Source organism: Lactuca serriola, chromosome 6 (genome assembly GCF_051521515.1).
Source record: "Lactuca serriola cultivar US96UC23 chromosome 6, Lser_US96UC23_V15, whole genome shotgun sequence".
NCBI classification, from domain to species: domain Eukaryota; kingdom Viridiplantae; phylum Streptophyta; class Magnoliopsida; order Asterales; family Asteraceae; genus Lactuca; species Lactuca serriola.
The window spans coordinates 150,989,632-151,005,618 of NC_136413.1; the positions used below are offsets into that span (position 1 = coordinate 150,989,632).

Below are 15,987 nucleotides of genomic sequence, written 5' to 3' on the forward strand. Positions count from 1 at the left end.
GAATATGAACACTTTCAAGAATCAAAATCACATTTAATCTTTGTAATTTTGATAACTAGTTGTTGTAAATGAGTTAGAAAAGACATTACACCTTCTAAAACAAGTTTTCAAGTACCAAAACATTTTAGGGTAATGATTCTAATCCATTTCCAGCAACTCAAGTCGAAATTCTGCACTCTGTCGACCCTACTCGCCGAGTGCATAAATCTACTCGCCGAGTAGGTTGAAGATACACATGAACTCGACGAGTCCTCCCCATGGACTCGCCGAGTCCATCAGTCAGACAGCAGAATTTTCGACTTTCTTCAACTTTTAAGCACAAATAACAAACAAACAAGCCTAGGCTCTGATACCACTGATGGGTTATGAGCATTCTAACACTTCCTAAGTGTACATGCAACCCTAATAACCTTGGATCTATGTTTGTCTAATTATCATGCAAAGTTGAATTCCAAGGTTATATTCCTATCTAGCATACATGGGGAACAATTTTAACTTGAATCATAGATATAATAACTTACCTTGTTGTTGATTGTGTTCCTTGAAACCTTGTGAGCCTAGCACCCCAAGTGTGATGCCTCAAATGCTTCACACAACACCAAATGCTCTTGGAAAGACTCTTGAGATAACACACACTTCTCAAAATCGGCCAAGCCCTCTAGTTTCTTATGTCTATATGTGTGTAACCGATTTTTGGTGGAGAATATGCTTCTTATATAGTGTTGACACATCTAGGGTTACACCATGTAAACCCTAATGTGTCATGACTCTTCATTTCCATGACCCATGGGTTTGTAACTCCCATGGAGCATCCATGGAGCATCCTATGGGTAGAACCCAACTTGATAATCCATGGAGCCTCTTAGCCCACTATACAAGATATGGATGATTTACATAATCAACCCATATATTTAATTAGTTATCCTTTGATCACTTAATTAATTCCAAATTAATTCTTTGATCAACTAATTAAATAATATTATTAATATATTAGAACTTATAATATATTAATAATCTCCAAGTGTTATTTCTCTCATTTAATCTATCCAATTGCATGGTGCCATGCAACCCAAATGGACCATGCCGGGTCGGGTCAAGTACAAGCCCGAAATAGTTATGGACTTAGACACCTTATCCAACAGTTGGGATGTCATTTCCTTTGAGAAGTATGTCATCCACATACAACACCAAAAATCTAACTATACTCCCACTAGCTTTGTCATATACACATGACTAATCCTCGCTTCTCGAAAATCCAAACTCTTTGACTTTCTCCTCGAAACAAAGATTCCACCTGCCAAATGCTTGTTTCAATCCATATATGGATTTCTCAAGCATACACACTCTATTGGGGTACTTTGCACTGACAAAACCCTCTGGCTGACACATGTAAACACCTTCAGCCAACTTCCCCTTAAGGAAAGCGGTTTTGACATCCATTTTCCATTTTCATAATCTTGGAAGTGATATTTTCTGTTGATGAATCTGGATCTGCCATGATCTCTCGGTTCCTTGGCTAAGGCGATCGTACTCTCGCCGTTACAGAAAATCTCCATAGGCTCCTTTATAGCTGTTACAACTCCAAGGTCTCCGACGAAGTTCTTCAGCCATATCGCCTCCTTCGACACTTCTCCTTGCTACTATATACTCTGATTCGCACGTTGAATTAGCTATAGTCTCATGTTTGGGACTTTTCCAAGTTATTGCTCCTCCATTCAGGGTAAATACCCAGCCCTACTGAGAGCGGAAATTATGTATGTCGGTCTGAAAGCTGGAGTCACTATATCCTTTCACACTTAAGTCATCACTCCCACCGAGGGTAAGGACCCAGTCCTTAGTCCTCCACAACTACTTAAGAATGTTCTTTACCGCAGTCCAGTGAGCTTTACCAAGATTCCCTTGATATCTGCTGACCATGCTCAAAGAAAAGGCCACATCAGGTGAGTATAAGTCATAGCATACATGATCAAGCCAACTAAGGAAGCGTATGGTACTCGAATCATCTATGTTATCTCGGCCTCTGTACTCAGACTCTGAGTCTTACTCAACTTGGTATTGCTTTGGATAGGTAATTCACCTTTCTTGGAATTCTCCATGTTGAACCACTTCAACACATTATCCAAGTAGGTACTTTTACTATGTCCGATTATTCTTTTACTCCTATTTCTCAATATCCTTATCCTTAGAATATAGGCAGCTTTCCCAAGGTCCTTCATAAAGAGACACTTCCCATTCCATGACTTAACCTCCTGCATGGTTAGGATGTCATTTCCTATGAGAAGTATGTCATCCACATACAACACTAGAAAGCTAACTATACTCCCACTAGCTTTGACATATACACAAGTCTCATCCTCGCTTCTCGAAAATCCAAAATTTTTGACTTTCTCATCGAAACAAAGATTCTGTCTTTTACTCCTGTTTCTCAATATCCTTATCCCTAGAATATAGGCAGCTTCCTAAGGTCCTACATAGAGAAACACTTCCCAAGCCAGGACTTAACCTCCTGCAAGGTTGGGATGCCATTTCCTATGAGAAGTATGTCATCGACGTACAACACCAGAAGGCTAACTATACTCCCACTAGCTTTTACATATACACAGGAATCATCCCCGCTTCTTAAAAATCCAAACTCTTTGACTTTATCATAGAAACAAAGATTCCATCTGCAAGAGGGTTGTTACAATCCATAAATGGGTTTCTCAAGCTTACACACTCTATTGGGGTACTTTGCACTGACAAAACCCACTGGCTGACTCATGTAAACATCTTCAGCCAACTTCTCATTAAGGAAAGCGGTTTTGACATCCATTTGCCATATTTCGTAAACTTGGAAGTGATATTTTCTGTCGATGTGTCAGGATCTGCCATGGTCCCTCGATTCTTTGGCTCAGGCGACCGCACTCTCGCTGTCACATAAAATCTCCATAGGCTCATTTATAGCTGGTACAACTCCAAGATCTCGGATGAAGTTCTTCAGCCATATCGCCTCCTTCGACGCTTCGCTTGCTACTATGTACTCTGATACTCACATTGAATCAGCTATAGTCTCCTGTTTGGAACTTTTCCAAGTTATTTCTACTCCATTCAGGGTAAATACCCAACCCGACTGAGAGCGGAAATTATCTTTGTCGGTCTGACAGCTGGAGTCACTATACCCTGTCACTCTTAAGTCATCACTCCCACCGAGGGTAAGGATCCAGTCCTTAGTCCTCCGCAGGTACTTAATAATGTTCTTTATCGCAGTCCAGTGTGCTTTAACAAGATTCCGTTGATATCTGCTGATCATTCTTAAAGAAAAGGCTACATCAGGGCAAGTACAAGTCATAGCATACATGATCGAGCCAACTGAGGAAGCATATGGTACTCGAATGATCTATGTTATCTCGGCCTCTGTACTCAGACTCCGAGTCTTACTCAGCTTGGTACTGCTTTGGATAGGTAAGTTACATTTCTTGGAATTCTCCATGTTGAACCGTTTCAACTAAGTGCATTTAGTATTTTACTCCTGTTTCTCAATATCCTTATCCCTAGAATATATATATGCAACTTCCCCAAGGTCCTTCATAGAGAAACAGTTCCCAAGCCAGGACTTAACCTCTTGCAAGGTTGGGATTTCATTTCATATGAGAAGAATGTCATCCACATACAATACCAGAAAGCTAACTATACTCCCACTAGCTTTGACATATACATAGGAATCATCCTCGCTTCTCGAAAATCCAAACTATTTGACTTTCTCATCGAAACAAAGATTCCATCTGCGAGATGCTTGTTTCAATCCATAGATGGATTTCTCAAGCTTCCAACTTCCATTAAGGAAAGCAGTTTTGCCATCCATTTTCCATATTTCATAATCATGAAATGCAGCTATGGCAAGCATAACCCTTATAGATTTAATCTTCTCTACTTGTTATAAGGTCTCATCATAGTCAACTCCATGAGTTTGAGTAAATCCCTTCGCAACCAATCACCCCTTATATGTATGTACTTTCCCATCCATGTCAGTCTTCTTCTTCAAGATCCATTTTCGACCAACTGTCTTACGGCATGGTATATTTCTAACCAAGTTCCAAACTTGATTTTCATACATGGACCGAATCTCACTGTCCATTGCCTCTTTCCATTTAGCAGACTCGGGGCCTGCCATGGCTTCCTTGTAGTTGTTAGGTTCATCTAAATTTACCGATGTGTTATCACTGACAAATGTATCACCATCTATAAGAATATGGAAACCATATAACACATGTGGAACACTAACTCTACTGGAATGCATCAAAGGTAAGGACTTGACAACTGGTTCAAGAGGAGTTTCCTCCTCAGGTTGAGCGCTGGTGTTTAAGGTTCCTTCATCACTTAACTCTTGAAGCTCTTCAAGGTCAATTTTCCTCCCACTGCCCTCTTGGCATATGAGTTCTCTCTCTCACAAAAAACCTCTATCCACGCAACGAAGACACCACTGTCACTTGGTCTGTAGAAGAGATATGCAAAAGACTTTTGTGGGTAGCTGATGAAAATACACTGCTCACTTCGAGGTTCGAGCTTGTCGTGAGTATCACGCCTCACGAAAGCCTCACAACCTCAAACCTTGATGTGCGCTAACAAGGGAACCTTCCCTGTCCACATCTCGTGAGGTGTTATGGAAACCTTTTTGGTTGGGACTAGATTAAGGATATGGGTGGAAGTCTCTAAGGCATACCCCTAGAATGAGACAGGTAATGAAGCTCGACTCAAAATGGAACGAACCATGTCCAAAAAGGTTTGATTGCGTCTCTCAGCCATACCATTAAGCTGTAGTGTCCTGGGTGGCATTAATTGTGAAACAATTCCACATTCCAAAAGACAGTCTAGGAACTTAATACTAAAATACTCACCACATCGATCGGTTCAGAGCATCTTTATCTTCCTACCCAGCTGATTCTCCACTTCTTATTTAAACTCTTTGAACTTTTCAAAGGTTTCAGACTTATTTTTGATTAAGTAGATATAGTCATATCTGTTGTAATCAATAGTAAAAGTCATATAGAAGCAGTTAGCATCCCCTGTGGTGGTTCTGAAGGGTCCACACACATCGGTGTGTATGAGATCCAAAAAAACCTCACCCCATTCACAAGTACCAGTGAAGGGTGACTTGCTCATATTTCCAAGCAAACAAGATTCACAAGTTTCCTCCGATTTTAGTCGGATGACTCTAACACATCCGCCTTTTAGAGTTGGCCTATGCGCTTCTTGTTGAGATGACAATGCCACAAGCATGCTTTGTCCAAATTATTGGACAAATCAATATGCAATACGTTATTTCCTAAGTTGTCTACAACCATCACAGTTTCATATACACCATTACAAGGCAATGCTATAAAATAAAATACACCAATATAAAAAGCATTAATAGAACCAATTTCATTATCTAATGAAAATCTACAACCTTGTTTGTACAAACCGTGAAAGGAAATGATGTTTCTCATCATATTGAACAAGTAGCAATAATTATTCAAATCTAATTCTAACCCAATACTAAGAAATATATAAAAAAACTCCAATCTTGATGACAGGCGACATTTTCCTATTCCCCATGATCAAGTTCATCTTCCTGTGCTCCACATCCCTACTTCTTCTTAAACCCTGCAAATCAGAAAAAATGTGGCAACCACAACCTGTATCAAGGACCCTAGAACTGGAATGTGAAGAGTTATTAGATACAATAGTGTAAATACATGCATGGGTGGGCTTTATCTTCCCATCTTTGACATCCTGCAAGTATTTGGGGCAGCTTCGTTTCCAGTGCTCTTTATCATGACAAAGAAGCACTCTGCTTCTTTTGGATTGGTAGAGGGATTAGCAGAAGCAACTTTGGTCCCACTAGAAGAGGATCCATCATGACACTTTCCCTTGCGGCTCTTAGAAGGATCCTTCCTCTTGTTCCCTTTCCCATGTCCAATTTCCAGCACTGGGGCAGCAACAGTAGGAGTAGGAGTAGATACAATAGATTTTCCTTTTAGACTACTTTCAGCAGTTCTCAAAAGGCCTTGAAGCTTTCTAAGAGTGACCTCCTCCTTGTTCATATGACAAGTCATACGAAACTGATCATAACAAGGAGGCAAAGAGTGTAGGATAATATCAATGTCCAACTCTTTATCAAAGTTAACATTCAACATCAGCAAGCGCTCCACAAACCTTTGCATTTTTTGCAAGTGGGTCGTGATGGACTCTCCATCCTTCCTTTTTGTTGTTATCCTAAAGGCAATGATTTCATACCTTTCCTGACGAGCACTTTGATGGTATCTTTCCATCAAGTCTTGGTGCATCTCGAAAGGGTAGTAGTCCTCATAGGACTTTTGAAGTTATGTTGTCTTAGTGGCAAGAATGATACAAGACACCTTTGTGGCATCCTTCTCATGTGCCCTACACTCAAGAACCTCTTCAGGAGTAGCAGTGGTTTCATCAATATCCTTAAGCTCTTTGCCGTGGACATATTCTTTGTCCTCGTAACGAGTGACCATCCTAATGTTTCGAATCCAGTCATTGAAGTTCGAACCATCAAAGATGACCCTCCCACACTAGTTCATGAAGGAGAAAGAGCCCGAAGGGTTTGAGCTAGAAGCGGTGTTGGAAGACATCTGAAAAAGAAAGAAAAAGTTTAGATTAGATAAGAATCCTTAGTATAACACCTAAATGAAATATTAAGGCTAGGACCCAACACAATATTTTGCAATTTGGAAGAGGGATGCTGTAATCCAATTGCAAAATATTTGAAGGTAGGTAAATGACGATTTACCAATTTCCATCATAAAAAACGAATTTGAATATAAAGTTTTATTTGGATTGAAATTCCTATATTCTTTTGAGATTCATTGAACTTTTCAATGGCATGTTTAAATATTGATTATGCCTTTCAAGTTTGTGACTGGGATACCGAAGATCACAAACAAAGTGTGAATAACCATGCAAATGTGCTTGGTACTCTTGATCTCATTTATAAACTAATCAATGTGCCGGTTAACCACAAATGCTCCATTGATCTATGATAAACATAAAGCTACCCTTTGCCACCCATAATAGTCCAAGTCAGTGTGCCGGTTAACCACACACGCTCCACTAACGACTTGGCAAGGTGCAAAGTGCAATTTAATGGAATAACATCATTTTCACATTTTTCCTAAAGTAACTAATATTGGGAATTTATTAAAACATTTAGTTACTTTATAATTATCATTATACTTTTAATTATAATTAATGTCCTATCCTACCCATTCGGCTAACGACCCTCCACCAATCAAGGAAGCGGTAGGTGAGAGTGGACGCCCATTAAACTACCATTTTATAAGCAGTATCCTTATTACCCCCCCCCCCCCCTTATAGACCGACTTCGTGAATGAGGTCTACTAACGGTAAGACTGACTTGGACTATTATAAGGGTTGAATTTTAAACTTTTAAAATTCTAAGGTTTGGAATTAAATGTTTCATAACCATGAAAATGACTTGTCTTATAATAGTATAAGGGTTGAATTTTAAACTTTTAAAATTCTAAGGTTTTGAATTAAATGTTTCATAAGTGAGACTTTACAAATTCCAAAACTTGAGGGCAAGTTTTGAAACTCTTCAAAACTTTTGGCTTTCCATAACTTATGAGTTAATGTATTTTAATGAATGAGACTCTTGATGTTCCATAACTTGAGGACAAGTTATATTGTTATTTAAAAAACATTTAGATCAATTTTAATTAATAAAATTATCATATAATTTATCATTGATCTAATCTAACTCATAAGGCAAGACAATTCAAATCAAATAATACAAATAATCAACTTATTATGTTAAAATTTAACAATTGTCCTTTAATTCGATGAGGGTAATCACTACCATATCGAAAAAATGAATTTTATGATACAAAATAGTTTGTGGTAATGATCCGAATCCAATTCTAGCCAAAAAGCTCGAGAATCTGCTGGAGTAAGATTCTAATCGACGAGTGCATGAACTAGACTTGTTGAGTTACCAGTTTGAAAGTGAACTCGTTGAGTCAGATCATTGGAGTCGTCGAGTTCATCAGTCAGAGGCCAAAAATGTGACTTTTTCAACTTTAAAAAAACAACCAAGCATCAATATAACAGAAAACAATCCTAGGATCCGATACCACTGATGAGTTTTGAGCACTATAACATCTCTAAGGTGCACATACAACCCTAGTACTTTGGATCTAAGTTTTCTCTAGTTATACATGAAATAAAAAATTTTACAAAGCATGAAGCCTAAACTAGCATACAACTTGATATATGAATCATAAAACTAGTTAGAAGGTTACCTTTAGCTGTAGCTTATTGTATTTGGCCTTTAAGAACTTAACAACTCAAGTGTGATGCCTCAAATGGTTCACAAAACACCACCAACATTTGGAGAACTTGAGAAAGAGGTTAGAGGCACTCAAGAATTGACTATAGTATCTCTAAGATGACGAGTGTCCCCATTCTAGGTGATATGTGCATAATTAGTCATATATTTTGTGTTAAATGTTAATATTTTTTTGGCTATTTTATTGCAAATTATGAACAAAAGGTACTTAAATATGTTTAAAATGTATTTGTAGCCTAAAAGATGAGCTCGGAAGCAAAAGAAAGCAGGAAAAGCTATAGGAAGCTCGGTAATTGAAGAATTAAAGAAAGAAAGAAACAGACCTGAAGAACTCGGCAAGTTATTCGCGAACAAACAAGAGTCCTTATCATATACGGATTTTAAGTGGTGGACTTGCCGAGTTAGTCTATCGACTCGACGAGTAGCCCCTGTTTTCAGCAACTATATAAATGGCTTTAATTCATGAATTTAGGACTTCTCTCTGGAACCCTTGGGGATCAATTTACTATTCAAACTGCTGCTGAAGCTCTGGAACTCGAAGATCAAGTCTAATCATTCGATTTTTGGGAGATCAAGGCAAATCAAGTAACTCTTTACCTAATCTTTTGTTTAAACTATGTTTGCATCAATTGATTTCGTTTTTGAGTTGTTTTCTACTTTAATTATGAGCTAAAAACTCATAACTTCTATTTGGGATAGATGATTTTATGAATATGGTTTGATTTTATGATTGGATTAATTTAATTTGGTGATTTTGTTTTGTTAAGCTTGTTAAAGAACCTTATGTGTTAATTACAACTATTGTCTGTTAATTAACCAACATATTAAGTTGCATGAACATCTCTTAATTGCTAATCTCATATGATTTATGTGAAAACATTGTTATATGCCTAGGAATAGCGAACGTGAAACTAGGGCTAACTAGAAAATAGGAAAATTAATGTGTAAGCCTTGTGTGACGAACCATCAGCAAGAGGTTAACTGAATTAGCAATTTTATTACCTACTACAAGTCTTACTTAACCCGAACCAATAAACTAGGAAATTTATTAGTTTAATAACTTGGCCAATGTTTAAATTAATTTGTTTTCTAAGGATTAGTAATAGCGAACGTGAACCTAATTACACTAATCGGTAGCCAATGGTAATTAATCCATTGCACTTGTCATAAAATCAACCATAGGAATAGATGATTCAAAACCTAAACATAAGTCTTTCCCATTATTGAATTTTGTTGATTCTCATTTGCTTAGCTTTTAGTTGTTTAGTTGAGTATTAGTTAAATACTTAAGTTTCTAGTCTTGTAAAAATAGAGAAACCCCTTTTCTTTTATTGCTAGCTTTTAGATAATATTAGTAATTAGCTTAATTGTTGTCTCCTGTGTTCGATACCCTGCTTGCTAAACTATACCACCAATCGACATGTTCACTGCCTTTTGCGTGTCTAATTTATATTAAAAAGTAGGATTAAAACTAGTGCATTCAACACACATCAAGTTTTTTGGCGCCGTTGATGGGGAACGGTTCTAGATTAATTTTAATTGCTATTGTTATCAAACCTTTGTGTAAGATTTTCTTGCACAAAGTTACTACTTTAGAAAAAGTTTTTTTTATTAGAATTAAGTTTCAGTAATGTTCTTTCAGAAATTCCGTTTTAAATTTTATTTTTTGTTTTTTTTTTTGTTTTACCTTTGAACTCGCCAAGTCCATTCGCACTGGCTCGACGAGCCCAAGGAAATTTTCCAGTTTCGCTTTTCAGTTTATTTTGTTCTTTTTACGCGTGTTTTTTTTCTGTCTCTTGCACATTGTTTATTACCGGTGGATCAAATTCATCCTTGATTCCAACACTTGAATAGCCGAAATCATCCTTTCGCAAGAACAAGGACAAGACCGAAGAAGATACTCCGAAGAAGTCACCTTTCACGAGTCTTAAATTGGTTTTTAGCAAGAAGAAGGGAAAGAAAGTGGGGGAATCCGGCAACACGAAAGAAGATACCGAGTACGAGACCGAGAAGGAGGAAAGCGTTACCGATTTTGAAGAGAGAGATCACAAAGAAGAACTCGACAACACCATGGCCAACATTGCCGACCTTTCGATGGAGGCATACAAAAAGAGGATTCGAGATGACACCGGTTTGGGGCTTGTGCAACCTGTCATTGCCACGTTTGAACTTAAGGGGCACATCTTTACTTCATTGAAGGAGATTCCTTTCACCGGAAAGGGTTATGAAGATGCATACAAGCATCTTGATGAAGTTAATGACATCGCCGACTACTTCAACATTCCAAACGTACCTAGAGAGACAGTGTTATTGAGGATGCTCCATATTACTTTTAAAGGGGCTGCAAAGGATTGGTTAAAAGCACTACCACTGAGAGAGATTACTACATGGGCTAAGATGCCTGAGGAGTTTCTGGAACAATTTTTTCCACCATCTAAAATTGCTAAACTCAAGAAGGCCATTGCCAATTTTGACCAACAAGCGGGAGAGTCTTTATTCGTAGCATGGGAGCGCTACAAAGGTCTACTAAGGAATTGCCCAAAAAATGACCCCAATGTGCAACAAGAAGTGTCAACCTTCTATGATGGAGTAAATGTCAATACTAGACAACTACTCGATTCTCAAGGCCCTTTAACGAAGAAAAATCCGGCTGAAGTTAAAAGACTCATTGAAGAATTCTATAAGTACTCTAGAGAATATCATAACCCAAGGCATGAATCGAATCAAGGGGTACTGAAATCTGTGAATGATAGCATGGCAGCTGTGATGGCCAAATTGGAGAATACGGAGAGAAGGATGACTAAGATGGACCAATCCATCCATGCCATTAGAGTGGGGTGCGAAAATTGTAGCGGACCTAACCTTACAATGGATTCCGATCTTGATGAGAATGGGATCTGGAAAGCGCAAGTGTGCTACTCGAGTGGTGATAAATACAATGAAGATTGGCAAAAACCAAGGAAATAATGGCTACCTTATGATGAGTACAAAAAGGCTAAGGAGGAGAAATATAAAATGAAGACAACAGGTTTCTTCCAAAAAGAGGAACCAGTGCAAGAGAAGAAGATAGACTTTGAAGATATGCTCACATGACTTACAGCTGCATTTGAGAAAAAACACAATGAAACCGATGCTGTAATAAAAGAACAACAACTCATGATGAAAGAGAAACAAGCGTTAATGAGAAACCAGCAAGCCTCCATCCTTAATATTGAGAAACAACTATGCCAACTCGCACAACAAGTCAACCAAAGAGCAACGGGTGAACTTCCAAGTAATCCTAAAAAGAACCCAAGAATAGCACATGTGAATGTGATAACAACAAGTTCTGAAAATAATTTTTCTCCTTTGAAGCTAATCCAGGAAGTGGAAGTAAAAGTGGAGCTTGAAGATGAAGAAACAAGTCCCGAATCGCAAACTGTGACATCGAATCGACGAGTAAAAAACATGGACTCGATGAGTGCGCAGCCTGCCAACAAAAATATTTCTTATTTAAAGCCATATCAGCCATGATTACCATTTCCAGGCCAAGCCATTCAGAATAAGCAGATTCTAGAGTGTAAGAAGATCATGAATCATCTAAGGGCACTTCAAGTGAACAATCCATTTGTTGAAACACTCCTTCACACGCCAAAGTATGCATCCTTGCTTAAAGAGCTTCTCACAAATAGAAATAACATGGAAGAAGTTTCAGAAATAGTGTTGGATGAACTTCAAGAAAAGATGGGTGATCTGGGAAGCATCACTATACCTTGCCAATTTGGGAATTTGGTTACTACTCAGGCATTAGCTGATTTGGGGGCTAGTATCATTATTATGCCATACTCTTTCTTCAAAAAGTTGAAACTTCCAGAACTTAAACCTATCCACATGACCATCCATTTAGCTGATAAAACAGTGGTCCATCCGAATGGAGTTTGTGAAGACCTTCTAATAAAGGTGGATAAGTTGGTGTTCCCTGCTGACTTCGTAGTTGTGGACATGGAAGAGGACACCAAGATTTCAATCATCCTTGGAATACCATTCTTGAATACCGCATGTGCCATAGTTGATATGGGGGAATCAACACTTATACTTAGGGTGGTGGATGATTCGGTTACTTTTGTCACTAATCAAGAAAAGGAGCATGAAAAATCAATTGAAGATAAAACTTCATCAATGGAATTGGGTGATGAATTACTAGAGAAAGAGTTAGCACTTTTGAAAGAAGATAATTCAAATCAATATTCATTAGATGAAGAATTTGATGCTTAAGACGATTTAAGCGAATTGGAAAGGTTACTTGAAGGAGTTGAGGACAACTTTGAAGAAATAACCTCAACACTTGATGAAAATAATTTGAAAAAGGAGGAAGAAATTCAAGTCGATGAGAATAAGGATGACAAGAACGCTAAGGTCTTGGAAATTGAAGAACATAACTCTTCTATTAGATTGCACACAAATAATCAAGAAGAAGAAGGGGATAAGCTAACCATAAGAACAAAACCTCATGCATCAGTTTTTACTACTTTTGAAGTATGCACTTTTAAATCACCGGATTCTCAAGCATATGAAGAAAGTGAGGAAGAAGTTGTCACCTTGAGTGATGATGAGATGACGACTGAAAAGGCGATTGAGGTAGATAAAGGAGGAATGGACACGATGGGGCACATGGTAGAAGAAAGGAAGAAGAAGTGTGGTAGAGGGATGAAGCGGAAATCTAAAGGAAATGATACCAATAGAAGAAAAGAGGAGTTGAAGAAGGCATATAAGAGAAAAATCCATGCTTACAAGACAAAGTATAAAGCCCAATGGATTAAGCAGGAATTCCCGATGGAGGATAGCGCTGAAACGTAGAGCGGGAAGGAGTCCAACTAACGACTCCTTATAAAAAAAGCGCTTACAGGAGGGAACCCGACCTTAGAGTTTGCTTTCTTTTTACTTTTCTTTTTCATTTTACTTTTTTCCACTTTATTGGTTTTTCTTAGAATTTGTCAATCTCAATCTTATTCTTTGTTTAAAATGATTGCTTGAGGACAAACAAAGCTTGAGTGTGGGGTATGGTGGCATAAAACTTAAACAATCACGTATCTACTCGGTGAGTAGGTGCCCCTACTGGATGAGTCCATGTGCAATTTTGTGACTTTTCTGCTAGTCACGCTACAACTCGACGAGTTAGCACATCTACTCGACGAATCACTCGTTAAGTCTATTTTCAAGTTCATGATTTGACCATATTTGATACGGGGGTTGGTTCTTTTCTTTGGAAGATCATTTTCCGAGCCTTTCCAAGAAGTTTTCCTGCACATTAGGAGCTGTACCACACGAGATTTTGACACCCAAGACGTGGATGAGTTGTTCCCATGTCTAAAGTCAATTGAAGATGACGCTTAAAGATGAAGATCAACCTCACAACTACTATCCCAGGGGAGTTTGTTCCAATTCTCTCTTTATTTTATTATTCTTTATCATGCATAATATGCAATGAGGACATTGCATAAATTAAGTGTGGGGTAGGGGGTTGGAAATTTTAGTTGGTTAAATTTTGACTAAAGTCTAGAAAATTTTAGTGAGTTTTTTGAAAATTTTGCATTAAAATTGCTAGGGGTAATTTAGAAATTTTGGTAAAAGCAATTAGGAGTCATGCTAATATTGTGTTTGATGATTTTATGAGAACCCAAATGTTTAGTTGAGCCAATATATGTTCTAGTGCATTTGTGCCACCCTTTATTCTAGTGAAATCATGGGACAAAAATGATGGGTTTTAGCCATAAGAACATCTTATGTGCTCATACAAACCCTAATGCTTGGATCTAGGTTTCTCCATTGTACATGCAATTCATCCAAGACTTCAAACCCTAGATCTAGCATATGATAATCAATATAACATATGAATAAGGGTTTAGATCATACCTTGATTTTTATGTAGCAATAACAATCTCAAATCCTCCTTGTAATGACTTTAGAAAGCTTAGAGTCACAAATGTCACTCCTCTAATGGTTCACAAACACCAAGAGCAAGAGGATGAAGAAGAGAAGAGAGAGGAGGCTGCCCAAAAACGTGTACAAACCCTAGAAGGAGTCTTCACCACGTTTTTGGGGCTTAAGGGCACTTTAAATAGAGAGGCTATTAGGGTTAACTAACAAGGAAACCCTAATTTGGATGCTTAAGCCCTAAGCAACCCATGGACTCCTTCCTTAAAGGCCTAGGACGATTTCTAATGGGTTTCCCCATAGAATTCGTCTATTCCTTTAATATGGAGTCCATTAGCTCAGTATTCAACTATCATACAATTGACAGTTCCAGTCCCTTAAGTTTAATTAATGTCTTTTAGCCACAAACTTAATTCTTAATAATTCTTGACTAATATTAATTAAACAATATGATTTCTCCTTTAATATATTATTCCCTTAATATATTAATAAATCATATTTAATCCTTTCTCTCCATAATTCATCCTATCAAGTTGCTTTGGTGAAGCCAACCCAAAAGGACCATGCACCATCGGGTCAAGTACATACCAAAATAGTTATGGACTTAGACACTAATCCAATAGTCTCCCACTTGGATAAGTCTAATAACTATTCTGCGTACGACTTCAGATCCTGATCTGCAATCGTAGCTTTCCAAAGCCGTTGTCAACTCTGATCTTATCAGATACGCGTGTCCTTTAGATAAGGGATCATATATTCCTCCATTCTAGATATCGTATAGACTAAGACATGGATCTAAATCATTCTCTCTGTCTATGTGCTGTTTCCCGAATTCAGATTTATGACGAATGACAATAGACTACAATTTGAACACATCAAATTAGTCCCGGCTTGGCCAAGCACTTAGGTGCCATCACTAAATCATCGAGGGGCCTACAGATATCGCTTTTATCCTACTTTGAATAAAAGGAATAGATAAACTTTGACTCAATGCTCACTTGCACTTACTCACCGAATCACACACAACAATATATTTTATAACACCAAGTTACTGGTGCGTTTACATATTATCAATGTGCAACCGACTCGCAAGATACAACTCACACATCTCGGTTTCAAGAATATAAGATGTTATCATCTCACCAATCACTCGTGATAAAATCCATGAAGTGATCCAAGTGAGTGTGGGTTTAATCCAATTCTCAAATCATATTCATAAGCACTCATGAACGTTGCAGCAAACATTTGCTTATGTTTAATACTCTTTAGACAATCCACACACCAATTCATGACAGTCTTCATTCATATCTACTTCCAACATATGAACAACTGTGGCCCGTTCGAATAATTTGACTGTTCTCAACCAATTAACTTATTCAGGAAGTCCAAACATGCAAAGTGAAACACAAGAATAATACTAATCCCATATGGCCTCAAACCTTTGAGTAGAAATAAAACACCTTTTATTTATCACCATATCGATTACTCATTATTTGTTTTTTCAGGTAATCAACTTCTTACTTGAATTATTACAACACTTGTCCCATGCTCTTAGCATGCACACAATGTTTACCTATGGTTCTTACTTTGTGAAATAGATCAAATGAACACATTTCCAATCATACTCATTTCACAACTCCTAATCCTTTCCACAAGCGAAAGAATATCAAATTCTTGCCACTTATAGAATATGCTAGATTCTAACATTTTATGCAATGATCCTT

At 37.7% G+C, this 15,987-nt stretch overlaps 1 non-coding gene across 1 annotated transcript; it reads right to left on the bottom strand.

The window, feature by feature from the left end:
- Positions 1 to 10,795: 10,795 nt before the first annotated feature.
- Positions 10,796 to 10,902, bottom strand: LOC145060636 (small nucleolar RNA R71). The gene has a single exon (XR_013686853.1). It is a non-coding gene; the product is annotated as a small nucleolar RNA R71 (small nucleolar RNA).
- Between the last annotated feature and the right edge of the window lie 5,085 nt (positions 10,903 to 15,987).